General features: G+C 37.4%; 1 protein-coding gene across 2 annotated transcripts in view; it reads right to left on the bottom strand.

Annotated features, from left to right (window-relative positions):
• The window catches only part of IGF1 (insulin like growth factor 1), a 49093-nt gene that overhangs the window by 9820 nt on the left and 20594 nt on the right, over nt 1–18679 (bottom strand). The gene's annotated exons all lie outside the window — the stretch shown is intronic.

Raw genomic sequence — 18679 nt, 5'->3', positions numbered from 1 at the left:
TTAACTGAATCACCAGTGGCCATTGTAGAGGCTGCCTTTGAAAATTCCTTTCCAGATATTCCTGGAAATGGACAGTTTTGATCTCTATGTGTGGTTGCTATTTAAGCATTTGAAAAAATCTATGCCTTCTTAGAAAGGTATGATTAAAATATTTTATTGAACTGCATTAGCCTCAAAAATGGAGAGGGAGGAAGCTGAAATCTGGCATTTGGACACCTTACAAAGGAAATTTACCTTTTAGCTTTTGTATGAAAACTGATTGTTGAGCCAGATGTTGTTTTTAGCTAGTGTGTAAAACCATAGATCACAACAGTGTTGTAGGCAAGTATTTCCTAATAAAAAAGTCTACACCGAGGTACTATGTACAGTCAGAGTGTGTTCCAAAGGGAAAATACTGTGGTACCACTCACAGGCTGTAAGGTTAACCAGCTAAAAAGTAGGAAGCAGGAATCAAAGTAACAAAGTAACCGATGAAATAGGAAGGTTGATGGAACAGATAAAAGTGGAAGATTTTTATATTTCATAGATTTGCACAAGCTAAGAAATGGAACTGATATAGCATGGCTTTCCTGTGCTTTGCATTTGCACCAGCTTTCTATGGCAAATACTTAATTGGCAAATATTTTGCATTTTTCACTCAGCTCCAGTAAAGGCCAACATTTTCATTCATACAACTCTTACACTCTTAAATTTTTGGGTTTTTTTCCTCCTGTGGTTTATGATTTCCTTAGTAACTGCTGAATTCTCTGCTGTCCTACACAGAGATTAAAGACCCATTATCTCCTGGGATTGTTTGTACACGACCAAGTCGGATATGCAGTTGCCCTGTTATGACTAACTAGAAATGAAGGAACAATAAATACACAAAAAGTAAGTAGTTGCTTACTTACTACATCTATTTTAAAATTCTGATAGAATTTGATTTTAGACAGTAAAATTCTGAAAAGATTAAGTGTTTTGTTTTGACATTTTCAGCATTAAATATTTCCATTTACAGAATGATCCACTTTGGTTAAGAAATGAAAAATATGGAAAAAAAGACAAGCATGCCAAGAGCCAAAACATGAAGTAACTCAATTCAGTCAGCTCTACCAATTTCTTTTCTTGCCTTTTTTTTTCTCTTCTCCTTCTCAGTTATATCACTGAGACCAAAAATCTGTTATTCACAGAGTTTGGCAGGAGTTTACATTTTAAGAATTACTCAAATTAAGATTTAGGACATCAAAAAAGATGAATATTCAGTTTCTCTTTGGGAACTTATTCTCCCCAATGCTTATACAGCAAAGTCTAGGTTGATATCCCTGTCTTTGTCCTGCAGTTGTCAATTTGAAAAGACAGCACTACATTTTACTGTTCCCTGTGATTTAAACATGTGTCCACTGATGAAGAACCCTTGAGACCTTAGAATATTAGCAAATGCAAAGACCTCTAGTGGTACAGTGTGTCTCACATTTTAGCCAGCAGTTCAGCCAGTTAATAGCTAAGTATCCCTATGAGCTTTGTAAACCCAGGAAACAGGCTTTTAAAATGTCTTTTTTTTTCCCCCAGGGACTATAAATTAAACAAAAAGAAAAACATTCTTACTTAGTATATTGCAATCCACTGTAGGCCTCTATATTGTACATTGCCTGCTAAATTATTTGTTTCATAAGACTAAACAGTACAGCAAGCCAGGAGTAGATTACAGTAATATTTTGGTTTGTGTCTGTGTGTGTTGTTTTATGTGTATCACTGAAAAGTACTACAAATACTAAAGATGTGGAGTTTGGTTTGGTTTTTTTTGTTGATTCCCCCCCCCAGATTATTTTCCCTCACTGAGTTATAATATGAAATACAAGCTTTTCCCTGGAGATTTTTCCTGAAATCTGCCAATCTGATTGTTTTAGCCTAATACTTTTAAAATTGAGCACTCCTGATAAAGAGCGGAGTGTCATGACGTTGCAGTATACCCACAGCTGTGCCACATTTGGTCTTGTTCCCATTTAAAGCATGGAAGGGCAAATTCTGTTTCTGGATATGCAGGTGCCAGATCCAGCTGAACTGTAGGTACAAGAACTGATTCGTCAACCTTCCCTTTCTTTTATCAGTCTGTCAAATTTTCATAAGCAGGTAAACCCTGAAAGCTTCTGCTTAAGTTATTTTACCGTACAATGTCCAAATTTAATAATTTATAAAGTTGATAAACTTGATAGGTTTACTAACCTATTCCTGCTGCCAGCTTTAGTTATTAATCAGTGGCAACATTTTTCCATACCGTTATAAATATGCATAAATAGCTAATACAAATCCTGAATGCTGGAATCTTTCTTGTGAAAATTTCAGAGTACTTCAAAATCATTTTTAGAGTAGCCAGACCAAAGACATCAATATATTTTTCTTACAGAATAATAATTTAATGAAGGATTATATAATGTCTAATAGCTCTTCAAAAAACTTGTATGGGACATGTAACAAGATGGGAATAGAATCTCTATCACACCAGTGATGATTTCAGCTATGAAGCATGACATTCACTTATTTGTAGGCTTAAATATTTGTGTATCATATGGCATAATAAATGCTCCTCCTTTACATAGAGATAACATTAATATTGAGAAGTCAGAATTTTTTATTCCAATAAATGTTTTCCCAAGGCCTTCAAAAGACCAAAGCAATCAAGTATACTTAAAATGTGTGTGATGTAGAAAGATAGAAAGTGTGTAGAAGGTGTGATATTGCCTAATGTGCTGTACAAGAGAGAGCAAATTAACAGAAAAAAATATTCCCTTTCAGTGATCATGATCCACAATCACAACTGAGAAGTATCTGATGACTGAAGTAATTTTTAAGCAATAGATTTTAAATTGCTGCTGACCTTTTAAGTGCTGCAGTATACAAAGATGCTATCACAGAGAAAGATGAGATAAAGAATTACAAGGAGATACCACCACTTCTACAGATGTTATCACTGCTGGGCCCATCTGTTCTGGCAGTACTGCAGGGTCAGATGGTCCCAGTTCATCAAGTTAACAAAGCATGCACTTAGATCTAGGCAAACGTTCAAGCTCCTACGTGGTGTGTTGGATTAAATCACATATTAGACAGTGAGCACATGCCTGACTGCTCTCCTGCATAGGGACTGATATAACTAAACACTTCAGTTGCTTTCTAGACAAGAGTCCATATTGGTAAATAAGTGGCAGGTGGTTCTGCATTTTTAATGTAATTTCTCCTCCTTATTTTTGTTTAAATAATATTGCCTTTAGTATGGACTGCCCCTTCTGTGTCACTATACTGGGAACCCATAGTTCTTTCTCATCTTTCTGACATAATTTGAGTGCAGCCTTCCAGCTGTTATCAAAAGTTCCTTCTATTTACTCAACCTTCAAAGTGCTGCCTGTGGACATACAACAGTCCTGGGCATTCCTTTTTGCTGATGTACACTGATTTCCTTGGAGGTTTCTTTACTTTTTTGTCAGTGACTAGCTCAAAATGATTTCATATTATGTAGGTCAAAGTTTTTTAATAGAATATTTATTTGGCTCTTATTTAATCTGCTTTATCAAATCCGTGGATGTCTCCTTCAGTGCACAACAAGAAGATATAAAGTCCAGTCACAGTGATGTCTCTTGAAAGCAGTCCAAGGTATAGGATTCCAATAGTTAAACAGCTGGCTTCTCCACTAACAGCACTTCCCTTTAAATGATGCAAAGTCACTGGAGTAATTCAGCAAGACTTGTTTACACTTGGTTTTTTTCTGTTCTTCCTCATCCCTCTAAACTATCCTCCTGTTGCTGCCACTGGATCTGCTCTACCACTGGTTTCAATGTGAGAAGAACTGGTGTAGGTGGACCACAGAAGTTTCAAATGTCAGTTTATCTAGGCATTCTGAATAGAACCATAATCTGCTGTTGTAGTATTAAAATCAGAAATTACATGAGAAACAGTCCAGGATAAATGCAAAGCTCATCTAATCTAGGACGCTAGGAAAGAACTGGGGTTATGTCTTCTGGAACTTTTATGTGACTCATTGTATTTGCTGTTGTGTCTTTTTAGCCAAGCAGTAGAACTCGAGTGCCATGTAGACTGTAATTCAGAAATACATAATGAATCTGAAAAACATAAATCCTAATCTAATTTTTAAAAAAACTTAATCCTAATCTAATCTAATCTAGTATTAGAGTCAATCTTTGACTGCAACTGCTGCTTTTAAAGTATGGTGAAAGGCCATTGACCTGGTAGAGTGCTGTGGCCTTGTGGCAAGAAACTCAAAATATTTCCATCAAAACGTTGGGGTCAGGTGCAATTTGGAAGCATAGAGAGCCGTTTACAGCATCAGGATGTATGGGAGCATCCTGTAAGGCAGGCAGCAGGTCGGTCAGACAGGATTTTCCTGTCTGAGAGTTTGTGTTGCTGTGTTACAGCACAGTAATTGAACAAGAACCTCCTGTGTGCTAGATCCAGACTGGGAGCTGGTGGTTGGAGAGGTTTTGGGTTGCATGTGCTGTGTGCCTTATGGTGGCACAGAAGGCTAGGGATGCTGAGCTTGAGATTCACCTTGCTCATCTTTGGTCTCTGAAAATTAGGGATTTAGTTTAAGACAGTGAAATCTACAGGCAGGTCTGTATTGAGAGTGAATTTTTCCTGCATTGAATGCTTTGCTTAAAATTAAATTTATTCTTGTCCTCTGAAGGAAACTGTGTTCTTTCATCAGCTACAGATAAAGCTAATTGATCTAGTCTTAGCATAAATGCACAGCTTCTAGGAAACTGAACTCAAGGAAAATGAATTAAATTAAAAATTATTTGTCCTAAATCACAGAATATGTGCACCTGATGGAGTACAAAGCTCTTCTCTTTAATTTTCAATTTAACAATTAGATATGACAAATTGTTCTAAAGAGCGTGCCAGCCAGTGTGCTGTTTAATTATGTATCTCTGTACCTCTTTGACTAAATTCTGTATGTTAGTCTAGTACTGTCTATTTTTGCATTATAAATGCCTTCATATGCAAAATAAGAGACTGTTGATATCACTTTTCATCTCCTTGTAATCTTGAACAAATGGATTTTTGTTATATTGGTAATACTTCTTGAGGGTGCTCTGGAATTTCTCATCTGTATTTGAAAAATTATGCGTCAATGTTCAATCAGTGGGAAATGCCTGGGTTTTGATACTTCTATGAAATGTTAAAACAAACAAACAAGCAAATAAACAAACAAGCAAATAACAAATCTTGGGGATTGTTGTAAAGTCCCCTACCAGAAATACCTCAAGGTTTAAATGTGCAAAGTATGCAATCTGATTTTCATGTAAATAAGTTGCAAGCATTTTGAAGTGACAATATTTAATATTTAGTTTCCATTTTCCTTCAATGTTTTGTTAATGCAAAAAAATTATTATGCTTAGACTGATTTTTGTTTGTATTCATCAAAATGAGCATATATTAGCATTTATAAATGCTCAATGAATGGATGCCCTAGCTCTGAAATCTAATTTAATATGCATGAGAATAGAGGATAAGCTCTATCAGTATGCACAAGTAAAATCTTTATGAAAGCATCTGCATTTGTGGATATTGAGCTATTGCACTACAGCTACTGCTTTGTGCAATTCTAGATTGTATTGACTACTGAGTCCAATGCAATAAGTTGTTTGTTCTTTGCTCTGAAATCCTAGCAAGTAAGACTGGGAAAACATGGACACTCAGTTAGTATTGATCTGTAAGAGAAATCTATCAGGACTTCACAGAGTGTTTTTCCTGAATAAGTGAGATTTATAAGCTTCACCTTTTGAAGAGAAGACAGCTCTTTGATATTTCAAATACAGAGTAAAATAACTTTCGCTTCTTTAAAGTCAGTGAGACAAGTGTAGCTTTTTTCTAGAAGATCTTAATTTGTAATTTGTATGACTGTGTTTATTTAGTCTGTCCCATAGTTAAATAATATTTTTTCTTATAGAAATATCCTTTCAGAAACATTTTTTCCCCTCATTGGGAATTGGGGAAGGAGTTCTTCTCTTCCCCTAAACTTATTTCCCATGTACAGCACTTGTAACGGTTTTCTTCTTACATACAGGAGTGCTGTACTCTGTTCTTGCTGTGGAATAGCTGTTTTGGAGGCCATCAAGTGTATTAAGCATGTGATAGAGCCACTATGCTTCACACAGTAATTCCCAAGCCATTTCCAATGTGTGAAGAGAAAGCACTACAGTTTTGAGTTTTGTGCAGGGATATGAAGCAGGAATTTCAGTGTTTAGATATTTTTGAGGAAAAACAACAACTGGAAAAAGAATGGGAAGCAATGTGATGTCTTATTTTGCCCCAAAACAGTGCTCTGGAGGGTGAAAACCTTGCAGACCTAGCACAATTCACAAGCCTACATAGATTCCAGGGCTGGAAAGTGTCAGATGCTGCCAAAAAATATATACTTTGGCAAGGGAAATGCTTTGCTGAAGAGAAATTCACTATTGCAAGAATAGCCAGGTTGATCAGGGTCTAGGACAAGATGGGATTAGAAGCCAGTAGGTCATTGCTACATCTGAATATTGTCCCTTAATGTGCATTGAGGAGGGCAATGATAATACAGACATCCATCCATAATGAAAATACATCCTCTCCCCTTCTTACACATACTCTCACAGGAAATAATTGCTGCTTAGCCTTGTATGTGGTGGAAGTAGGGACAGTCATGATAGAACCTTTCAGATCCTTCTTATCCCAAGCCAGTCTAAAACTGCATTTTATTTGGATTACCAAACTAATAACAATAAAACTGGGTGAAATTGTAGCATTGCTGAAGTCACTGCTAAATTAGTGCAGTCAGAATTATGTCTTGATGAATCAGATGCCAGAAGTTGTATATAACCTGATCCAAGGTCTGCTGAAATCAGTGGAAAGATTTCCACTGTCCTTAGTAGGCTTCTCTACATGCTGGTATTGAACACTTGCTTTTTCTTCCAGCTTTAAAGTTCACTAAGTAAATATTGTCTTAGTGGTATCTAAAGAGATTGCAGAGAATGGATGTGCTGAGATTTCTTGAAGGAGGTAAGAAGAAGAGGATACTGATGTACAGTGTGAAGCAGAATGACTGATATGTGGTTAATGCCATTGACCACAAAACATGCAGTACATTGCTTTGCACTTTGTAATCAGAATTTTTAGCTCTATAGTTACTCTTTCTTAGCTGAAGGCTGAGAAATGAAAGCAAATAGCAAAAGCCAGGCAGGGTACTCTAGCTTTTGCATTTTGGCATCATCATCTGATTAGAGGTAGAAGGTGGGAATGGCTGTTCCAAGTCCCATCTAATACGTTTCCCATTGTCCATGAGGGCCCGTATTGGCACACATTACAATTTTAATTTTTATTTCTACAGAATAGTCCTTACAGCAGGAGGAATAAGTAGGTGGGCACAGGCCAATGACACCTACCAGAGAGGTAGACAATTTTCATTTCCTTAATAGAAACAAGTACTGGTTGACAGTAGCTGAGCATGAGCCAGCAGTGGGCCCGGGTGGCCAAGAAGGCCAGTGACATCCTCCTTGTATCAGCAATAGTGTGGCCAGCAGCACCAGGGCAGTGATGGTCCCTCTGTTCCTGGTGAGGTCACACTTGGAGTGCTGTGCTCAGTTTGGGGCTCCTCACTACAAGAAAGGCACTGAGGGGGTGTCCAAAGAAGGTCATGGAGCTGGGGAAGGGTCTGGGACACCAGTCTGATAAGGAGCAGCTGAGGGAGAGAGCTGGGAATGTTTAGCCTGGAGAAAATGAGGCTGAAGGGAGACCTTATGACTCTCTACAACCACCTGTAAGGAGGCTGTAGGGAGATGAGGGTTGGTTGATTTTTACTTCTTCCATGTAAAAAGTGATAGGAAAAGGGGAAATGGCCCCAAGTGGTTCCAAGGGAGGTTCACGTGGATGTCAGGAAAAATTCCTTCTTTAAAAGGATGGTCAAGTATTGGAACAGACTGATCAGGGGAGGGTGGAGTCACCACCCCTGGAAGCGCTCAGGAAACCTGTAGGCACTTTGTGATATGGTTTAGTGAGCAAGGTGGTATGCAGTCAAAGGCTGGACTCGATGATCTTGAAGGTCTTTTCCATCCTTAATGGTTCTGAAGGTGTGGCAATAGAAGAGAAAGAAGGAGGGGAAAAGAAGACAAGGCCAGCAAGGTCCTGGCTCACTCCTCACTGACGCCATTAACTTTAGTGGGTTTGCTGTAACGTGCTCTGAGCCCACATCATTGCCAGGGGCTTTGCCAGGGAAAAATGTCCAGCCTTGCGCAATGATGCAGCAACAGAGCCAAAGGAATGAACAAGATTCAGTTTTGTACCTACGAAGTCCTGAAACTTCTTTAGACTTTCAGTTACTGAACTTTTCTGCACAATGACGTGAATTACTCCAGAAGTTACTTTAAGCATGGTTAGATGACTTAATGCTTTTGGTGAAAGTCCAGCATGTAGTTTTCTCACAGCCAACACTTTAGATGTGAATCATTAAAAAAAAAATATTTTTTTATTGTCTGCTACTTTTGGCCATATTGGGATGCTTTTACCTGTGAAGATTGACTTGAAAGGTTACTGATTAGAAAGGACAAATTAACCACTACATTCAGAAGGAAAATTAAGACAGAAAGATTGAGACAGATTCTTTTATCTTCTGTGATGCTAAACAGTACTGTCCTAAATAACAAGAGCTCTTTGCAGAGAAAGATAAGAAGTTAATTTGAGTAATATTTATGGAATCTAACTATCAATTATTTGCACAGGAGAAGGCTGTGTCACTGCCAGGAACTGAACCTACACCAACATAAGCACCAGGCTTTAACTATATACCTGTCTTTCTTTAACCATATTTTTTGAGTCAGTTGGGCATGTTAAAATATAATCTTGAAATGAAACATTCATTTGAGGTCATGATGCTCCTGTTAAATTTGTCAAAGGAGATAAAAGAAAAGTGAAATTTTCCAGAGGAGTACATAGTCATTAGGGAGTGAGGATGAGGTCATTGGGATGAGAAAGGGACAGTGCATTGTGGCTGGAACTAAAACTAGCTAAAATATGGTTACATTTGACTCATCTTTCACTCACACTACCAGTTGTAGCTCCATCCTTTGGTGATTCAGTTTTGCAAGTAGGAGCTAGGAAAATCAGTTCTAGTGAAAGGAACATAAAGAAAAAGAAGTCAGTGCTGAATCAGAGATGAATCTACTCTTGCTCTCTTTGTCCTTCCAGCTCACCCTGTTACTGCTGAAGACATACAGGGGGATTATAAGGGAACACTGGAATAGTGCAGGGAGAAATTAGTTCCAGTATAACGCCTTAAGTACCAAAACTACAGTTTCTCTAGGATCCTTGAAAATAGCAGTGCTTGTAAGCAGTAAAGGTGTTTTATGATACAAAGAGGATGCAGTCCTTCTTTTAGGGGGCTGACAATGCCCTCTGTGGTCACACTTCCTAAAAGAGAAGGTAGTTTCTAAATAAATTTTTTTTCAGTTCTCACTTGCTAAGTTTCAGTGGTCTTTTCAGGGAATTTAGTTTATTTCCATTGAAAGATAAGTTTTTATAAGTAACTAGAATTATTCCTTTCTTTTATTATTTTCTTTACAACTTAAGTTTGATTAGTGATTGAAAGTTTTGCATCAGTAAAGATGTTTTTGAATGGCTTCTCTTATTTTGCAATCCTGTTGTCCTTTTGCCTCATTAGGCTTCTTCCCTGGGTCATATGGGATACTATAAACTTTAAAAGGGCTGTGGCAATGTTGATCTGGCCTTTAAATTTTAGGTACTCGCTGACTTTTCTTGAGCCAAAACACCCACAATTAATTAAGCAAGTGACTCCAGTTCAGCAGAAAAGCAGTAGGATGAATAAGTATTCTCATAAGTGTGTAGAGTTTTGCATTTCTCTTGCAGGTGCCATAATGTGTAAGCTTAATGGTGACTCTGTAAATCCTGTTAAATGTACTTTTTCTGCAAAATTATTCTTCCCAGTGCTGGGCCAATGTTTTTCACATCATGTCATCCACTTTGTCAGTCTGAGCCTAGCCCTGCTCAGGATCTATGGTGGTTATTTAAAAAAAGTATTGTGGAAAAAATACTTGTCGTAGGCATCATTGGCCAGTGGAGGGCTTATATGGTGTCAGAGCAAGTGAGAAAGTAGAACCAAGTAATTCCTATAAAACGCATTTCTAAAGGATCTCTTATTGGTTATTAAGAATCACAGCCCTTTTTAATTCTCTGATCTTCAATATCTATCACTCATTTTTTATTCCTTTACACGCTAATAGATCTCAAAGCCTGCAGGACTTTGAAGAAATCTTTTGATCATCTGAAAGCAGAGATTCTGTTTTGTCTTGGACATAGACATCAGTATGGATATCTTTGGTGTGTATCTTAAGATATTTAGTTCTGAGGTTACAAGTTACTTAGTTGTATTTGAGATTAAGAACCCAATATTCCAATTAAGAGTTAAGGTGTACAAAGGAAAATCATGTTCAGGCATACCCTATTGGTAGCCAGAATTTGACTTAATACAATCATAAATATTTTCAGATAACTAACCTTAAGTAGTTAATTGTAGTTAATCCTACAATTAAATGTGGTACAAATATACATAAACTGAATCAAATGGCACAAAGATTCCACACAAGAAAGCCACCTAAACACCAACATCCTTGAATTTTTTTCCTCTTTGCTCCTTCTATCTGATTGGGTACAACTGAAAGAGCTGGAGAATGTCCAGGTGAGGTTAAATTATTTTTCATATTAGATGTTAGATGTGCAGTCGATTTTCATTTAATAACATATCCAAATCAACTTTGTCATTATCCACTCAAATGTCATTGAAAAAATGAAAAAATACTTAGAACCTCCTGCACTATTATTATTTATGCAGTTTTAGTGAGGATATAAATGCCAGCATACAATGTTTCTTTCTTTCAGGTTTTCTGCAGCAAAACCTTTTAGAGTTCTTTCCATCGAGAGTGATTTTTTGGATAAAATATGACCATTGCTCTCACTAAAAATTTGGGCAAAAGATATCCCAAATTAAATTGAATTTTTTGTGGTTTGGGAAAGCTGGATTAATTTTTTCCTTTGTTTTTTTTTTTTTTCTTCTAAATTCCTCTAAACTCCTCACTGCTTGCCAGAAAAGGAGGTGCCAAAATAACCCAAGGAGGCTGTACAGCTTCTCCAGAAGTGAGAAGTACAGCAAGTTTAGTGAGCATGGCTGTTCACTCATTTTCCCCATTTGTGAAATTCAGAAAAGTTTCGTTTCTGCATCCAGGATAAAATCCTAAATGGAAGTACAATGAAGTCACTTCCACAATTCTTGTCTGAAATGGGTCTGAATTTTCTTTTCTTTGTTTCTAAATGATTATCTAAACTGAATCTCTGGTGATTTGGCTTAATTATTTGCAATTTCTCATCATCTGTTAGTTGCTTATGTCTCTCATGTGTTCTTTCTTGACTTCTTCTGATACCACTTCAAAAGTTTTCTAATGAATTTCCTAAACTCATTCCAGAATTCTAGGTGTCCTTTGTTTATCCCTCTAGCAGTTAGACAGCAGGGCATTAAATACATTGCTATCAATTTAAACTTCACAGTTGTTTTGACTTTCCATTCAGCATCATAAAACAGCTATGCAATCAACTGTGATCACTCTAAAGACAAAACTCACAAAAATTAAATTATTGCATATGGCTTTCTCTATGCAGTTTCAGAGCAGTATAGCTTTAAACCAGATACATTTAATGTATGTCTCCTTTGGAATTGGTGACAATAAAGTAAAAACAGCCTTGCTTTTTTTTCCTAATCTTAGTGATACAAAGCATAAACTGAAAGGTTTCTATACAGAAATAGATGTACATTATGGACCTATGTGGGATGGAATATCTTCCTCCCTTTGTCTGTCTTTCTCTACTTGCATGGCTATGATCTTTTGCCGTACTACCACTTGCAAATAGATCTGAGCCCTGGAATCTCCTGGATATGGTTTTATTAATGTGCAAACTGGATATGTCTCTGGAAGATTTGAATTATTCTGTGATAACTGATAAATTTTACCCTAGTACATAAGGTTTTAAAAAAGGCTCTCTGTCCTTTCAATTGTTCATATCAATAGCTCTTAAGGTCAAGGTCTATTGAAACGTTCAAACAAAATATTTATCTGACAAGGGCTGCAGTTTATTTCTACATTATTCTCAAGTTTTTGGATCCTTTTTTCAATTAAGACTGTCTTTATGGTCAGTCATACATTATGATATATATGTTTGTTTGGTTTTTTTTTGACTTCAGGGTTGAGATCCAGGAGGCTTTTTAATTGTTGAATCTCCTGGGCAGTGTGTGCTGTTGAAATGCCTGGAGACTGGCAGTGACATTATTTGTAGTCGTCGCTCTCTAGTGTTATTTGTGTGAAAATTATGGGCTGTAGGTCCATTTCTTATTCACACTAGAGGGCTCCTTCACACTTGCTTAGCAGTGTGGCAGCACTTACAAGTCAGGGTAGTGGAAACACGCTGCAGTGCAAGGGTTTGCCTGCATTTCAGGACATAACAGGCCCCTGTATCTTCCCCTCGCAGAAATTGCTTCTAATTATTGTAACTCTGGCACTTCCTGAGCAGTGTCAGACTGGCCTGTGGTAATTTTCTCTCCTTCTTATCACATAAGGTGGGAAGAACAGAAACACTACAGAACTATTTCTTAGCAAAGAGAAGTTAAGATTTGCTCCCTGTTCAGCCTAAAGGTACTCAGGAGAATCATAAATGTCATAATCAAGCCAGCTGATAAACTGCAAATCTTACCTTGAATGTTTCCTAAAATTAGGTAAGATAGTTGGAGACTATTGAAAATCATTTGGACTTGTCTTTCTGTATTTGGGGTGGAGGAGTTGATCTAATTTCAGTATTGGGGACTGGTGTTTTTACAGGTTGAGGAAAATGCTTGTGCTAACTCTGCATGTTGCAGTAGTCTTTTCTATCAGTATTTGTATCTTGGACTACAGTAGATCAGATAACAGAAAATAACTAGAAAATTACAAGAAAGCTTAACTGTTGGAAGAAGGCACCCCCATGTGATAACTATTCTTGACCTTTTTTTTAGACTAGAATTTCAGGTCATTTTGGCCTGTAAATACAGCTCTGAAATTTGAAAACTAAGTTGGTAGAGAAGATGTGAAAATCAGGAAGCAAAACACTTCTCAGATATCTGTCCTGTTCTCTGTTATCTGTCTTCTTTTTCACATTTTTAATAGTTTTCTTAATTTTCTATACGTAAATTTCTTAGTATTAATCAGATTCGGCTTTCTTAATGTCTAATTTAAGTGAAGTGTTATTGCAGAAAAACCTGAAATTTACTAACAACATAGTTGTGTGCTATGGTTCAGTAACCTTTACATTTTCTAAAATAACTGAATTCTCTTCAGTGTGAGTGGCTGTGTAGAAAACAGCGTCTGTTCAAGTAACAATATCGGAAATTGTTCCCAAAACACTGAGTTGTGTTGATATTTTAAAACACTGCTACTGTTTTCCACAGCTTTAGCACTCAAGCTCTGCCCTGCTCTATGTCAGCATCATGCTTGGGAAATGTCACTGGAGTGACAGCTGGTGAAGTGAAGGCAAAGAGCAGAGAAGAAACACTGGAAAAGGCAAAGAGCAGAGACAAAGCACTGAAAAAAACACTTGGAACATATTCCTGTGTTGTAGGGAGAAAGGATGCCAGAAATAAAGAAAGCAGCACATGGGTTTTAATATGCACAACATGTTCCATCCTATGTAAAAGACTGTTTAGTGCTGGTTGCATTTAAACATGCCTGCACGATGGGCAGCACATTTGTCAGGACTCCTTGCCATTCTTCAATAAAGCAGCAGCAAGGAAGATTATCTTTCTCCTACTCCAGGATGACGTCACTGCACTGATAAGTAGGACTTAGGAAAGGTTTATGTTCTTAGCGCTAGATTTAAAGAATATAATGCTCGTTTTAATATAGTAATTTCTAGCTCAACTAATTTTCAATGTTTATCTTGCGAGATCGTTAGGAAATTCAGAAATAATTTCTCTGGTTGAAGAGGAAAAGAGTGGGGTGATCTAAGGATAAATAAGCTTTCTGCTGTGGAGTTCCTCTCCCACTGTATCACATCTGGCAAGTGTCCACAAGGTCTTTCAAAGTGATAGGCTGAAAAATTGCTAAAAATGTAATCTTTAAAAACTCAAAATATTATTACATTTTTGTGTTGAAGATGGTAGTAGTTATTGAGTACTTGTTTCCTAATAGAACAGACATTTTAAAGTTATTATTTTACATTTTAAACTTCCACATTAGACACCATACTGGACTAAGAGAAAGTACCAGTGACAGGACACTTGTTCTTTCCTTTTAATCAAAAGAAAACAGATATTATTGTACCATGTCCTGCATCTAGCTCAGATTAATTTTGACTCATTTCCTCACAGAAATTGCTGAAAACGCTCCGGAGTTCTTCATGGACAATTCATTCATTATTGTCTCATTGCTCTGGCACAATTATATTAAGTAGTATTTAGTGGATGGAGAAAAAGAAAGATGAAGAGTTAGCTCTTCTGGATGGGCTATATGGCATCTGCTATAGCTCAAACCGGAGTCAGTGGGGGGCAGCTCAATCCCTAAAGAGCAATTCATCCTGATTTACTGCACAAAGTCCATATAAGTGTTTGAAAATTAAATACTTCTGCAAAAGCAAACTAAATATCCACTTTCATCATCTGAGCAACAGAACATAAAGTTCAGTAATTGTACACAAAAATTCTGACTGTTTGGCATGGTATTATTGCCACTAATTGTTGGAGCAGGTCATGACACCTAATCTCCAGATTGCCTGGTATTTACTAATTTTAATCTCTGCCTTAATGCTGTTATAACTTAACCAAAGCATAACTGTCTGGATTTCAGGTTTTGTGAATTGTGCATATTCTATAGGTTCATGAGGTGTTTTGTTTTCTTCTTGTAGAGGAGTTGGAAAGAAAAAGGTGCAGCTAAAACCATTGAGTCATTTCTGACAGTAAGATTGGAAGCTATACGATTTTGCCCGTGTTAAAATGTAACCCCCTCCTCCCTGAAGTGTAGACCTGTTTTACTGAACAACTTTTGTGCTTCCACCATGTGAAGGTGGAATATGGGGAAGAGGCAAAAAGGAATCATAGTTTAGGTTGGAAGGCACCGTAAAGATCATCTAGTTTCAACCCCCCCTGGAGATTGGTTCAGATGTTTTTCTTGGTATTCTTCCCTCGTGATAATTTCAAGGAATTATCATCTAGCAACTTTCCTGCTGTTTAGAGTGGCTGCTGTCATTTGTTACTGCTGCCATAGGTGAACCTGCTGTCTGATATTGACATTTCCCCATCTGAACATTGACGTGAGGTTTCTCTTAAAAACATTTTTTCTTGGAATCTACTGGTGCTGGAGTTAAACAAGGTGTGGCTGCTTTGTGGTCAGGCTGGGTTGGTGTGGGTGTTTCTGTAGAGATGCTTCACAGCCTGCACCAACCAGGGCTGCAAAATCGATATTTGTGTGTCTGTCCACTGATGTGCAATGGCTACTACAGGGGAAGTCACTGCCCAAGCCAGACCTGGTAAGGAAAATGTGACAAGGTTGCATGTGCTGCGCGTTGGTGAGAGCAGAACTGTCCTTGAAACCTGGTTCAAACATGATTCACCCTCAAAGGAGTCAAAGTCCTAGTTCAGGTAAGGTAGCTGCCAAACACAGAACTTTGTTAGCAACTTTTAAAGGCTCCTCAGTCTTAAATTACATTTTGTTCTGATTCATTGTTGTCACCTCTTTCTAGATGAGGTTTTTCTGCCTTTTTTGTAACACCTTTCTCTTATTGCTAATTCTCACCTTCTTTTCTCCTTGATGCAATCCTGTTGTATAATGAATGTTTTTAAAAGAAATATACTGGAGTATTGACTCCTTTAAATTCATGATGTATACCTCAAAGCTCAGACTAAGACTTTTTTTCCTATTGTTTCTACATTAAGAATACTGGAAACTTTTGAAAAGAGTTTCTATTAAATTTGAAACAGTAAAAATTTTCTCATGTGATTTTTCCAAGTCAGAATTATTTAGTAATTCTGAAAAATAACGCCTTCACAGCTCATCAGCATTGACCCAGAACCAACAGATATCCAACTACAGGGAAGTCACTGACTTCAGAAAATTAATCTCATGGGAATATTGATAGAAATGGGACTAGGAAAAGAGCATGCAAGGCAAGTGTGCTCTTCTCTGAGGTAGTTTTTTTGATTTATTGGCAGAATGTTGTGGAAAATAAAAGAAATTGCTTGCTAGGCTCTACCACTTTATTGAGAGGATGCGAAGGAAGTGTGAAAAGTGGGATGTGTGGGGGAATTAGAGTGAGAGCACAGTATTTTGTTGCTGGCAGATGTGTGCTAGGCTTCACCATTTTACTGGGGTGGTACAATTTAGTTGTTATGACACATCCAGGAAGAAAAACAGAAAACACGCGCTGGAGGCTTGGAGAAAATTAAATGATGATGACTCAGAACTTACACCCCAAAGTAAAATGAAGATTGAAACACTGCACCAATTTGTTTAGAAGAGAAATCTGATGCAAACATAAAAAAATGAGCTTCCTTCAAGTTATTGAAGCTTTGCACTGATCTTCAGATGAGGAGGGTGATATTAGAAAGTTAATGTCAAGGTGAAAGGCAAGGATGATCAAGGATAAACTGCAAACTGAGCTTATATTTTTGCTGTCATTTTCTTTTCAAAGTATTCTTTTTGTTCATTGTGCAGTCAGCCCCACATCTGCTTCTGCTGAAAACCGAGGAAAAGTATTTCAGTGCCTAAAAGTGTTATTGTTTGACTCGTTTGGCCGGGAGAATGAGTCTCAAGTAACCTATGAACTCCGTGCCATATTCCTGCAGTAAGCAGAGGGCTTGCTGGGGTGATCTACTTAACTTGCCATCAAGTTTTATGTAAACTGTTATAACATTGTTTTAAAAGGGTTTGCAGGATTCTCTGCAGTAATATGGCATATATTAACTTAGACTCAAAGTAGTAGCCAATTTGTATCCTTATGTAAGCAGATCTATTTTTTTTTTGTATTTACTGAACTGTCTTCCTAAGTTTGATAGGCTATTACCTATAATTTATCATCAGTACTGCAATGTGACAGTTAGCTTAAAACTTTAACCCTTGCAGTATTTAGATTATATGTGGGTGAGCTTCTAAAAAGTAGTGTTTCGTTGGACCTGAATTGTTACCTGACTCAGGGGATTTCAAAAGCAGTTTTAAAAGGTGAATAAACATTGTTGCCTCATTTTCACACGTGGTGAAAGTTAGACAAATACAGATAAAATTAGTTGGTTCAAGGTTATGTAAACCAGTTAGTCCCATAGCCAGAAATAGTCCTAGCCCTCCCACCTGCTTACTCTTTATCTAATTCATTATCTAAAGAAACACTTTGTCTGTTCTCTGAAATATAGGAGATGGTTTACACCAATTAGACTCCTCATATTAGAAAGTCTAATTTCTGGATTCTTGGAATGCACAGAAAGGGACTGTGTTAGTCATAACTGCATACTACTGGACATTTCAACATCTCATAATTTCTTTTTGATGGTTTCAAAATTTATAATTAAATTTTCTGTACATTTGAGAAATTGGCTAGCAATAAGATCATTTTATGCAGCATATCAATCAAGTGACTGTGGGTTTGGTTCTGTAAGTAATCTGTGTCCAGAAGTCTTGTGCACTGTGAGTAGCATTTATAATTACCTGGTGTTGAAAGGCAAGATGGTGGTCTGGTTACCAGAGAAATTCAGGTATTTTTATCTTTGCCAAAGGAGCTGTAAAACTCTACTCAAGACAATGATGTTGCATGGAGCGCATCATCCCTTATCTTTTGAAAGCATAGCCTCAAATCTCACTGAATACAGGCCAGCCTAAGGGGCACAATGAGCTTCTATTTCACATTTTTATGCATCATAAAGACAATGCTGGTGTTCTCCTTGATGGATTATCAGGAGGGCAAAGGCAACGTCACATCACTGCTGCTGACTGCGGTCACAGAAAGGCACAATCAGACCAGCATTAGTTCCTCTGGTTTATAGCTCCAGCATGCTGATATTCCAAAAGGACAGATAATAGATAACACCAGATACTCCTCACCAAACGTCACCAGAGGCAAGGTACGTGTCATTCCCTTTACTAGTACCTGGCAATGCTGAGCTCTGTTTATCACCAGCCACTTGGCAACAAGGACTATTCTTGGTCAGGGCTTTGCTGTTGCCCTGCAGAGCAGCTACTCTGGAATTTCTGCAGCTCACAGGAATGAGGCAATTTCTGGTGTTCCAGTGAGAAGATAATGTTTCTCTGGAAGGCCACTTAGGGTTGAAATAAAGGAGAGGAGGATTACATTCCCAATTTCTGTTACATGTTTTTCTCCATTGCTTGTAGCTGTTGGACCAAACCTGTATTAAACTCACTTGGGCTGATACCTGCACCATTTGCTCAGCAATTCGGGTGTGCTATTGGTTGTTTTTTAATTGATGCATATATTTTGGTGCATTTTGGCCCATTTGTAATGTAAAAGCCCAAGTATATTGCTGTCCATTAAAATGACCACTATTAGCTCTCTTACTAGACTATATCATTGTGAATTAGATTGGTGATGAAACCTGTTCTGTCTGAATCCAAACTTCCACTGTTAGCAT

The sequence above is a fragment of the Geospiza fortis genome, unplaced genomic scaffold (genome assembly GCF_000277835.1).
Source record: "Geospiza fortis unplaced genomic scaffold, GeoFor_1.0 scaffold10, whole genome shotgun sequence".
Classification (NCBI taxonomy): domain Eukaryota; kingdom Metazoa; phylum Chordata; class Aves; order Passeriformes; family Thraupidae; genus Geospiza; species Geospiza fortis.
This window is presented reverse-complemented; position numbering and strand designations above follow the sequence as displayed.